The sequence below is a fragment of the Pinus tabuliformis genome, chromosome 2_1, assembly GCF_031772625.1.
Source record: "Pinus tabuliformis cultivar Carrire ecotype Pingquan chromosome 2_1, CPIR1, whole genome shotgun sequence".
NCBI lineage: Eukaryota > Viridiplantae > Streptophyta > Pinopsida > Pinales > Pinaceae > Pinus > Pinus tabuliformis.
Window position 1 is genome coordinate 236,113,819 of NC_142299.1, and position 13,130 is coordinate 236,126,948.

Genomic DNA, 13,130 nt, shown 5'->3' on the forward strand with positions numbered 1-13,130 from the left:
TAGTTTAGCAGGGGATAAATTGCTAATATAATAAATTGCATATGGTTTTTATCCTCTTCCTACCTAAGGACTGCTCCAATGGCTATATTTGAGGCATCAGATGATATCTGAAATGGAAAATCCCAATTTGGTCCTCAAAGGACTGGGGCTGTGGATACCACCTTCTTCAGATCCTGAAAAGCACGTTCACATTTTTCTATCCAAAGAAAATCAACATTACCTGTTAGTGCATACAAAGGTGCAGCAATATGCGAAAAATGTTCTATAAACCTCCTATAATAACCAGAAAATCCAAGAAAACTGTGTACCTCCGATTGAGTGGTAGGAGTGGGAAAAAGAAAAATTATTTGGATTTTGGCTAGGTCTACCTGAATGCCAGCTGTTGAAATATAGTGTCCTAGAATAAGTCCTTCAGTCATCATGATATAGCATTTTTCATGGCTTAAACAAAGCCTAGTAGCAATGCGGAGTTGTAGGACTTTTTCCAGTGTATCCAATGCTGGATCAAAATCGTCTCCATATGGTGTAAATTCATCCATGTATACTTCAAGTCCTTCATTTATTAAGTCTGCAAAAATGCTGAGGATAGCCCTTTGGAATGTTGCAGGAGCATTGCATAAGCCAAAAGGTAGAACTCTGTAGGCAAATGCTCCCAAGGACAAGTAAAAGTGGTTTTTTCTTAGTCTTCAGGGGCAATCTGAATCTGATTGTATCCACTGAAGCCATCTACGAAAGAAAAGAATTTCTTTCCTGCCAAAGTGTCTAATACTTGATCAATGAATGGGAGAGGGAAGTGGTCTTTTTGTGTTGCTTTATTTAGTTCTCTGTAGTCCACACAAATTCTCCATTTCCCATTCTTTTTTGGTACCACCACAAGTGGAGAGACCCATTCACTATCAAAGATAGGATAGATGAATTTGACATCTAAATTTTTTGAAGTTCAGCTTTTACCACATCTTTTAGATGAGGATTAAGTCTCCTTTGAGGCTAGCAAATAGGTCTCGCATCTTTTTCTATGTAAATGTGGTGTACACATAATTGCGGGTCAATTCCTTTCATATCAGGGTAGTTCCATGCAAATGCTTCTTTATATTTCCTTAACAAATGGATGAGCTTTGTTTCTTTTTCAGAGGTAATGTTGGCATTAATGTTTAAGGTTTTTCCGTTCGATTTACACAATTTTAGTATTTGCAACAGAGGTAACAGGTATTGTTTGATCATGCGTATCTTTAAGAGGATCTTCTTCTAATTCGTTATCAAATGCTGCCTCTATCATGTGACATTGTGTGTGGGATCTGAGTTTAGTTTGACTAATAAAATTATTAATGGCATCATCTTCTGTTTGGTCTTTAAAATCAAGTGCCTCTTGTATAGTTAATGGAGATCTAATGTTATCAGTAAGGTATGATACATGGTGCTTATTAGTTTTGATTATTGTGACACTCGGTTGTGCTGGAGGATATAAAGCTAAGTTCTTGATATTCGCTCCTCTCGTTATGGTCATATTGCCTTGTCGGCAGCCAATATAGGCATCGACAGTTGCAAGCCAAGGTCTACCTAAAATCAATGGGTGTCCATCAAGTCGGCTTTTGGGATTTATTATCAAAAAATCAGTCGGATATTCCCAGGAGTCAACAGATACCATGACATCATGTAGTGTGCCCTCTGGCCTAACCATAGATCGGTCAGCCAGTTCTAGTAAGGTAGTGGTGGGTTCTATAGATGTAATGCCTAGCTTTTGGCAACTAGTAGTTGTTAAGATGTTGATTGCAGCTCCTAGATCAACAAAGGCATTGGGGAAGGTTTGACCATAAATTTGTATGGTGACTGTTGGATTCCCTGGGTCTTCGTATTTAATGGGTGTTTCTTTTCCTAATAATAACTCAGATAGAGTCCCAACTACTTGGACTCTTGGATTGTTTGCTATATTCCCCCTTGGTTTCTTTACACACAATTCTTCGATAGTCTTTGCATATATCGGAATGTCTTGAATGGCTTGGAGGAATGGAATTTTTATGTACAAATTTTATAATTCTCCCAGAATGTCAAAATCAGAATATTGTGTAGGTCGAGGTATGATTAATCATTCTGGGAATGGGGGAGAGGATGTGGTTGCTTGGTTATCAGTTTGTTGTTTTCTCACATCCTCTTCTTGTGACAGTTGTTCTCTGGGTAACTGATTTTCAACATGGGCTGTCTTATCTCCCTCAATTTCACTAATACGCCCAAATCTTAGCTGAAGATCATTACACTCCCTCAGATCGGCTCCTATTTCTGATGTTTCTACTATTTGGATAGATTGGACCGGTCTGTTATTTGGATTGGGGTTGGGTTGGGCTGGGAGTTGCAGTCTGAGATTAGACTGGGAATTTTGTTGTAGGGCTGGCAGTGTAGGTTGAGGGAGTGGAATGGTTCCTACTGGCTGATGCATCAGTCTTTGCCAGTTTGTCTGCCAGGCTGGACTTTGTGAAGTAGGGGGAGTCCATTGTGCTAGGTATGCGTTACCTTGCCAATATGGTGGGGCATAGGGAAAATTCGGCCAACTAGATTGGCTTGCCTGATTCAGCCATGGGGTTGATGAAGGAAACGACATTGGTGACCAATTTGGAAATGGGAGTTGAGGTTGATTTTTCCACATATTATATTGTTGAGCGTTATACTGTGGAGACTGAAAAGAAGAAGTTGGGTCGAAAAACATACCAGACTGTTGCGGCTGCCACTGACGGTGCTGGTTGAGTAGATACACCGATTCTGGCTCTTCTTCTGCTTCCTTATATACTACTTTTAATCTGGGAAGTGAGGGAAAGCTTTCCGTAAGGTGATCTTTTGTGCAGATGGCGCATGTTTGGACTGCATCTAGTGGACACTCCTTATGGCTATGTTTCTTCCTGCATCGGGGATAGAAGATTTCCAAATTCTGTTCTGCCTCCATTTGCTTCTGTTTGGCCTGCATAATATCAAGTTGTGTAGTTAGTGTCCCTAGTATATCAGTTTTAAAATTTTCCAATAAATTTCCAATTTCTGCATGCGTTACTCCTTCTGTCGAAATTTTATTATCTCTTACAAACCGATCATGTTCTGCCGATTTTAATCTTGTGCTACCTCTCGAGCTCCTGATACATAAATCAATAATGTCAGCAAAATTTTCCTGATAAATATCTCCTTTTCCCATAATGTTTAATGTTTCAATCCATTGTTCCTTCATGCCCCTAATTAATGTTGTTTTTAACACATTATCAGGTAAAGGTAGTGATGCATAAGGAGATCTTTGAAGATTATACTGAAAACGTTCCACATACTCCTCTAATGTTTCATTTGGTCTAGCTACCATCTAGAATATTTCGTCCTTCAGTTCTCTAGACCTGCAATAGTCCTAATATTTTTTTAGAAAAAATTATTTCATTTGATCCCAGTTATTTATAACCCCACCACCTAATCCCATAAACCATCTTAAGGCAGCCCCTTTTAATGTAGAGGGAAATAATTTCAGTTTCTGGGGGTCGGTGGTGTAATCATATCCCCTACACAGCACATCGAACTCAAATAGAAATGCATTCGGATCTTCTGATGTAAGACTGTGGAATGTATGGATATGTTGAAGAGGGATTGCTTTCATAGGCGCATTTTATGTAGTATCTACTATGGGGTATTGTAATGTAGAGGTTTGGGTGTTTGGCTGGTTTTGAGCCATTTGGTTGAATATATGCCAATAACCTTCTGGGATATCTAGTAGGGTATTCCTAGGTTGAGAGGGAATGGCTTTAACAGGAATGGTTTTAATAATTCTTCCTCTATCTGGGATAATGAGAGTGCCTAATGTATGAGGAGATTAAGTTTCTTCAAAAATGATTTTTGCAGCACTTCCCTTGTCTGGGCTATTTAATGGCTGAGTTGTCCCAAGAGGAGACCTTGGTTCCTCAGTTTCCCCTGTCTCTCCTCCTCCTTCACAAAGATTGTTGAAATTTCCTTCTTGCAATAGTTATGGAGTAGAATTTTCAATTTCTTGAAAGTCCTGCTCTTCAGTTTGACTATGCACCTCAGCAAAGGCTACAGATGGTGATCCTGTGGCTTGAAGGGAACTAGTAGGCTATCTAGAAATAACTTTTCTGGGTCCTACTAAAGGCTGAGATTCTGCTTTCTTGAAGATTCCGTCTATGAAAGTTGATCGGCCAAGGGTCACTGGCCCCTTAGTGTTTTCTGGCTTGGGTAGAGGTTTGGAATTCTTTTCTGGCTTTTTCTGCTTAGTCATGCACATAAATCAATTGCTAAGTTCTACCCAAACAAAACAACAAAAAATCTGTAGGAAAGCAGGCAGGGGAGCAGGGTTGTTATATGCTCCACAAGTAGGTTCTTACCTTCCGTTTTTAAAACCCAATTCTTTCCTAGCAGGTTCTTACACTACTCTGAAAAGAAACAAATGGCTACACTCTTTCCCCAGCAACTTCGCCAAAATGTCGAGCTATGAAAAGGGTCTCTTTCACCTCCAATTACCTCACATTAGTTTGTCAATCCAGGAACATTTTGTTATTTCAAAGAGTGTCTTAGTCTGAGGCTATCATTTGCTAGAGTAATGCTAGTAGTACAGTGCTCAAAAATACAAGAATAAATGGATGCTTGTTTACAAAAAACTACTTTGAAAGACTAAACCACACATTCGGAAAATTAAGCAATTTATCATTCAAGGGTTCAGTAGCAATAAATCATCCCTTTGTAAACTGATGGGGTCAAAGGAAATCAGAGAACAGATCATGGATCTGGGGGCCAGACAGTAAATGTCAACGGCCACTACAGTCTTAGTTCGTTCTTCACACCAAACTAACAATAACGCAAGTCACAAGAAATGGAACGACAGATAAGAAATAGAACAACAAGTAAGAAATAGAACAGAAAACCTAAAATGGAACAACAAACAGGAAATTGTAACAGCAATTAAGTATAATAAGCAGTAACACCTTAATCTACAAGGTCAAATGCAATAATCGTGTCCTACAGGAATCAAATGGCAATCCTTCACTTTTAAGGATGAATTGAACAACACACAAAAATGGAACAACACTGATTAATGATGGATTATAGAACAGTGTTTGAAAGCCACTCATACATGCACACAGCACACCTTATTAGTAATCTGATCTTGGTAATCTAGTTATCAATCCTAGTTATAAAGAATGCGACTGTATTTTAGAATGGAACAGCAATGTCTGTAGATTCAACAATAGCAAAGAACATAATCCCTAAGATGAGTTCAGTAATACCAATGAAATAAGTGTACACACAGAGACTCTGTAATTGAACAGCAATAGTATTCTGTAAACACCGGTGATATTATGTCAGCACTTAAAGGAACAGTAATACGTTGCAAAGTTAATACAATGGTTTTTTCTTCAGAAACTTCAATAAATCAAACATAACAGACCCTGTGATGTAAACTAACAGAACATCTCAGATTACCAAATAACACTAATAAGAAAACCACACATAAACCAAACGTAATAGTACAGGAGCAAGTCTCCTCCAGGGCTGGGCCCTTAGCCTCCAAGGGTACACCGCTTGAAGTTATTCTAGACTCATAGATGAAATAGCAACCAATTTTGTATTAATGCATAAGACAGAATTACAGTAGATCAGTTCTCAACGAGACTCGATGATCAAAGTTTCAATCTTAAAGAAAATTACATAAAACATAACCGACTCCTTGGGCTAACAGTGCTGCCCCTTTTTATAATGGTGAAGGCAGAGATGTCTAGGTGCAAAAATAGTTAAAGCAGCGATCCCTCAGGATCAAAGGATCCTGAGGGATTCACCGAACCATTAGTCCTCAATTATCTCTTTTCTTTCTTGTGCTGAGCCGATATCTCCACTTCCTTTCCAGGGCTGATTCGCTTTGATTTGGTTTGCCTTGTTTGCATATGGTTCCCCATCAAAGGGACAACGGTTAACCCGGCCTTGTCCTTTCCTGTGGAACGATAGTCTTTCGTTTTTCCTTTTTCTTGAATAAGAAAATGACAATTGTCAGTGTTTTTGATCTTGATATTAATCTTACAGGTTTTATTACAATTCCTTATCATTTACCTAGTTCATGATGCAAAAGGTTTGTAAGTTCTAATGAAAAGATGCTGAAATAATTACCAAAAACATACCTTCTTTAGTACTCCACAAGTATCTGATTTTTTTTTTTGATAAATACCTACAAAACAAAGTATCTGAAGCCACAACCAACATTGTGTTCAATTTTCTCTACATAGAGAAAACCATGAAACTCAAATGAGAAAAATGATAAATTAATTGAAGTGCTTAGAGGGAGGGTTTTTGTTCAAATCCTACATTTAGGAGTGAGGAGAGAAGGGCAAATAGGCCTCATGCAAGACAACATGTTGGATAAGCCTCATACTTTGTTGTCTAATCATCCAATTTAAGTTAATTTCAATTAATAATTATATATATATATATATATATATATATATATATATATTAACATTTTTATATTTATAAAATTTTAAGGTGAGATAAAATTAAGTCATATTAAAACTAAGAATAGTATCTAAAAAGTGAAGCAGAGAAAACTAAATTGATAATAAATAATTTTTTAAAGCATGAGTTATGCATTTGTCTTAGCCCTATGACATGGCTCATTAAGGGGATGTGTGTAGAATAAAGGATATGCAGAAGCAAGGGTATGTGCGAGAGAATGCATGTGTGCAGCAAGGAATACAAAATTATTCTACACACAAGGAATTTGGATCAGAATATATAGATTATTTCACTAGTAAATTTGTAAGAGTAATGCTTTTTATTTTCCTCTAAAGGGTTCAATTTGAGTCATTTTGGAGTATGTATTCATTGTGAATTTGTTTTTTCTATGATTTTGCTACTACTAACAAGGCTCTAAAGAAAATAAAAAGATTAATAAAAATTATTTTTTTTCCTTTGTGTCTAAGCATATGACATTTGTCATCAACGATGAAAATGAAATTCACTTTTTTTCTTTTAACTACTGCTAGGGTTGTCAAAGTCATATACATGTTGTGACTTGTTCAACGTTTCAACATTTATGCGTAGAAATAGCAATATGGTTGATTGCATGATTTTTTTTATATTCGTAGTTCATAGCAATAGGTTATGCAATAGCAAGTTATTCAACACAAACATATGTACATATATTGATACACTAATGAAAAACATGCTTAGTTAATAGAATTGACAAAGTGTAAGTTGTCTTTTTAATGAAGTATTAGAAATGTGTATACTGGTTTATTTCATGGATCCTCTTTCTATAATGAACCACTAAATATGAGTTTAAAGATGAGGTTCCTTTCAACAGTATGCAAATTTACAATGTGACAATTCATTTACATGTCAACATTGAATTGTTTTTTATTGTTTGTAGTTCTATCTTAGGGAGGCCATAATGATTTTGAATTCTCTAAGGCAAGATATATTTTGGTTTCTCAGTATCTTGAGACATTGAGACATTTTCTTGTTTTGATTGGAGTCTTTGTTGACATGCAAGGGAACAAATTATTTCCATCTAAGGTGGAACTTGTGGAGTTTCCTTGAAGTCATTACAAATCTATACAATTTCCATTTGATAGAAGGTATGCACATTACATCAAGAAGGAAATGGTATTAATAGAAATTGTTTTTGCTGATATCTAGAAAAAAAGGAAAATAATTCTTATTTCTTTGTCTATCTATTTTTGTAAAACTATAGTATTTAGATGATAAAAATAAAATACAACAAATGGATGTTCTTGAGGCACAAAATGAACAAGAAGATGGAGACAAGCATATGGTTGAAGTAAACAAATTTGGTGCACATGACTCAACTTGATATTAATGTTGTTTTTGCAAAACAAAATTTGAATCTCTTAAACAACTTCAATTTTACTCTTGGAGATTTCTTATTGTATTCTCTCTAAGCTATTTTTCATAATAGATACAGCTCTATAGAACTAAGACAAGGGACAATACATCATTTTTAACTTTATAGAAAAATAGTTCCGATGAAGCATTATTTTCTTATAAAATTAAGTTAAATACATATTCATTTATGGAAATGCATAATGTCAATGAATGAGGTCTATCTTAAATGAATGTCCTAATATGCTTCACTTGAGTTCCCATCAAATCAATGGGGGATTTGGGGAGACATCTTTTGCATACATTGGTTCTCAAAGTGGCTCAACATACCTACAAGAAATTGCTCAATGAGGCAAACCATGCCATACTTACATTTCAATTCATTTATAGGCATGCACACATATGATATATTACTTCATGATGAAAATCCCCTTGTTGGAAATTTTGAGCCACTATTCTGCAAAAAGAAAAATGTATATATCAATAGTCCTATAGGCAATGTAGATGCTTTCCAGCATGGATTCATCGAACAACAATGGGCACAAATAGAATCCAATATTCTATCATAAGTACTTTAAAAAATACAAAATTTCAATGGTTCTTGTGGTGAGAGCTCATTTCAATGCGTTTTTCATACAATGAATCATGAGTATGATGTGGGTTGTTTGCATCGCATTATGGCCCATACTTTCTTAAAAAAGGTTTTACAAAGTGAGCCTTTTGCATTAACATGCATAGACCACTATGTCAAAGTTAAAATACAAAAAATGCAATGGGAATGAGGACTATATTTTGTTTCTAGAACTCCCATATGAAAAAGGAGACATAGAAGCTGGTATTTTTTCTTTTGTCTAGATGGCTTATGTTTTTGTGTTATACATTTATGTGTAGTCTATAGATAGAGGAGATATATTGACTCAGTTCAACTAAGAGAGGTCCAAGTTAGTCATTTTTAATGTTATTCAGTATCAAAATAATCTAGCACAGTGTTATTTTGAATCATTGGAACATAGAGACAATACATTTTTCAATAACATAGTAATGCTTTCAAGTAGTAACAACTGTATAGAAAAAAAAAGAAATTCCCTTCAAGCAAAAAAAGGTTATAAATAAGACTGAGTGAAACAATAAAAACATCGAAATGAATTAGAATTAAACCTAATCTAAGTGTGAATATAAAACCACAACCCAACGTGAATTGGGCTATTGAACTGCAAACTTGAGGGTGCGAAACTAGAATTACAGAGGGGCTCTTAGGTTGTTCCCCATAGAGCGTGGCAGAGGAGGGAGCTCCACTCGCTCCTACAAGGAAGCGACGGCTGGTAGAGGCAAGTCACCACTGGGAAAAGTCAAAGGTTTTGGTGAAGAAGGGGGAAAAATAATGAAAAGGATTTAGATGGGGCTAGGTCCAAGGAAGACAATAGCGTAAAGGACAAAAAGGAAGAAGACAAAAGCTAGGGAACAAGGGACAAATATCAAAAGGGACCATGCAAACCCAGAATGGAGATTACTCCTAGAGTAGTGTTGAATGATCCTGCTCTGCAGAAGCACAGGAACATATTGGGACTTACGCCATAATCTTCAAATTCATGGGAATTTTTCCCTCTGAAAAGGCATTACAGACATGGATCAAATACCATTGGAAACCCAAAGGTAGTATTGATCTAGATCTGGGGTCAAAGGGTTTTCTTACAGTGGCTTTTACTAACATTGAAGATAAAGACAGAATATTCGAAGGAGGACCCTACTTTTTTGTAGCAGTAGGCCTCTATATGAGGCGGTGGAAGATGAACTTCGTTCCAGAAAGAGAGACATTCACCTCAGTACCGGTTTGGGTAATACTCTATTCTCTACCTCTTGATTATTGGCAACATGGATTGCTTGCTACCATTGGCAATAAACTAGGACGTTTTGTGAAAGCTTCAGAAGCCACAAGATGGGGTGAACATACCTCCTATGCTAGGATTTGCGTAGAAATGGTTCTATCAGGCACTCTCCCGGATGAACTAATCCTGGAATTTTTTGATGAGGAATGGGTCCAAATGGTGGATTATGAGCATATCCCGTTCAGATGTCGTAGATGTCACGAACATGGTCACCTGATTAGAGACTGTCCTCTTAGTAAAGCAAACAATAAAGGAAAACCTAATACTGGGAAGGAGACTGAAAACTTTCAGAAAGTGGTAAGTAAAGGAAAAGGAGGTAGAAAAGGAGCAAGACAAAAATGCGGCAAGGAGCAAAAGATCAACCTAAACCAGTTTCAAGCACTGGAAGAAGAGGAAGAAATGACAAGGGTAAATCAAGCAATGGAGGAAGAACCTAAGGAAAAAGAGAAGGAGGAGAACTACAACATAACACAAGAGATTTGTAATAGGAAAGAAACCATGAATAGTGATACTGAAGTATAAATGGATATGGAAATGACCCAAAGTGAATCAGAACTGGATGACCATGAACTGCAAGAAATTTTAGGAAAGGAACACCTAGATCTGGAAGGGTTCTTTACGCAAGAAACCACGGGAGGGATAGAATCACTACCCCAAGAGGACTGAAATAGAATAAAGTAGTTGTTTCTATGGAATTCTCAGGAAAGAGGGTTAGAAACAAGAACAACAACTGACAAGCTGGAAAACAAAGGAGTGAAAACAATGAAACCAACCCCAGGACTAGCTCCTAGAAATGCGGGTAAGAAGAGAGGCCAGAAAAAGCAGAAGGAACTTTTGGTGGAGTGTGGAAAGCTCATGATAGATTCGGGTAAGATGAAAGACCTAACCAGTTACTCATTTACAAATCTTTAAATATGAAATTTACAGCTTGGAATATTAGAGGTCTAGGAAGTAAAAGAAAACAGAGATTTCTCAGTTATAGAATGAAACAAGATATGTCGGATATGATTTTTATCCAGGAAAAGAAATGTTCCATTCAGAAAATAAGACTCATACACAACAAATGGCTCATCAGATATGAGTTTCCAGAAGTTAAAAATGAGAACACAGTGGGGGGCATTCTTACTCTTTGGAATCCCCAAAGGATCAGCATAATGGATGCAGAGGCAACAAGAAATTATCTACCAGTGGTCATTCAAACGGTTGGGGTCTCAGAAACATTCCTAGTTACAAATGTTTACGATCCCCAAAAATTAGATGATAAAATCAAACTATTAGAAGCCCTTAGTGACCTCAGAAGCAGACAGACTAGAATGCCTTGGATCTTGGGAGGGGATTTTAACATGATAAAATCTCTCTCGGAAAAAAAAGGATGCACTAGAGTGCTCAACAAATATTCCTTAGCGTTCCAATCATTCACAGACAATATGAATTTGGTTGAGTCAGATTCAAGTAAGGTTCTTTTTACATGGAACAATAAAAGAGGAGGTGAGGCATTGGTAGCGTCTAAGCTAGATCGATTCATGATACTAGAGGAACTAATTTTCCTTAATAGTGAAATAAAAGATAGAGTGCTTCCTTTTTGAGGTTCAAATCATTGGCCAATTCAGTTGGAAATTAAGGGTATAAATGCTCCCAGGAACAAACCCTTCAGATTCGAAAACATCTTGCTCTCCCACCCAGATTTCATTAGTAATATTGAAAAATGGTGGGCTAAAGACTTGTAAATCCAAGGTTCCAATATGTACCTTATACATAAAAGACTAAAGCACATTAAGTTTAGACTAAAGGAATGGAACCAAAAAGATTTTTGGAACATTTTTGAGGAAAAACAACCAGTGGAAATCAAAATTCTAGAACTCAACAAGGCTCTGATAAGCAATGGATTTGACAAATACAAAAGTGAGTAGGCTGATAAATACCATCTAGTTTGGGAAAATTTATGCAAACAAGAGGAAATATTTTGGAGACAAAAGTCCAAAATTCAATGGCTCGAGGAAGGAGAATGGGATAGTAGATTTTTTCACAAATCCACAATGGCTAATAGAGCTCACATCAGAATCTCCATGATTAAAGATGAGGGAGGGGAAATTCAAACCACTCACAAAGACATTGAAGCTGTGCTTGTATAAAATTTCCAGAACATCACTCGGGAAAACACTTTAGACAGGGATCAGTACATCAGGGGAATAACAGGGCATATCCCCAAACTGGTGTCCAGAGAGGACAATTACAACCTCAATAGACTAGTTGAGGAAGAGGAGGTCAATGAGGTTCTCAAAGATATGCAGAATGGCAAAGCACCAGGCCCAGATGGTTTCAATGTGGATTTTTTTAAAGCATGTTGGCATATTGTCAAAGAGGATGTTGTGAATGTGGTAGAGGATTCCAGGAGAAGAAAAACTATACTGAAAGCTCTCAACACCTCCTTTATTTCCCTTATTCCCAAGTAGGACACAGCTCAATCAGCAGACAAGTACAAACCTATTGCCTTATGTAATGTGGTTTACAATATAGTATCCAAAGTAGTGGCCAATAGACTCAAACCTCTCCTCCCCTCGCTAGTGTCTGAAGAGTAATCAAGTTATGTGGAGGGAAGACAGATTCTAGACAACATTATTCAATTTCATGAGGTGGTGCACACGCTCACCAGTAAAAAACAGGCGGTGATGATCATGAAATTGGATATTGCCAAAGCGTATGACAAGGTGAATTGGAATTACATCAAGAAAGTTCTCTCTACCTTTGGGTTTGATCACAACTAGGTCAGATGGGTCATGGCGCTGGTTACCTCATCTAGCTTTTCCATTCTAGTAAATGGCTCTCCCTCTGTTATCTTCAATCCTTCTAGAGGCCTTAGGCAAGGAGACCCCCTCTCTCCCTTCCTCTTGATTCTTATGATGGAAGGGCTTGGGTGTTCCATTAAGTAGGCCAAGGCTTTTGGAAGAATTAGGGGTCTTCAAACTTCTGAGAACGGTTCTGAGCTAACTCATCAACAATTTGTGGATGATACCTTACTGCAAGGCATTCCAACAGTCAAAGAGGCTTTGGCCTTGTTGAAGCCCCGAAAATCGGGTCGACAACAAGGGGGATACCCACCCAGTCTGGACCTTGGTTGGCAGCTCCTTATCCGTTTGGTATAGCGGGTCCGACTGGGGATAATGGGACAAGTTTCCCAATCTAAGGGGTGTGTGTGTGTAGAGTTGGATGATGCTGATCTCAGAGTACTTAAAGCTAATTTAATTCAAACTTCTAAATTAACTCTATGCTATTGTAATCTAATGAGAAACAACACATCTAATCTACACTAATCTGGGGTGTATTTCTTCTATTATGCGATCTAAAGAGATTTCGAACAATAACTGGTAATAAAGATCATTCAGC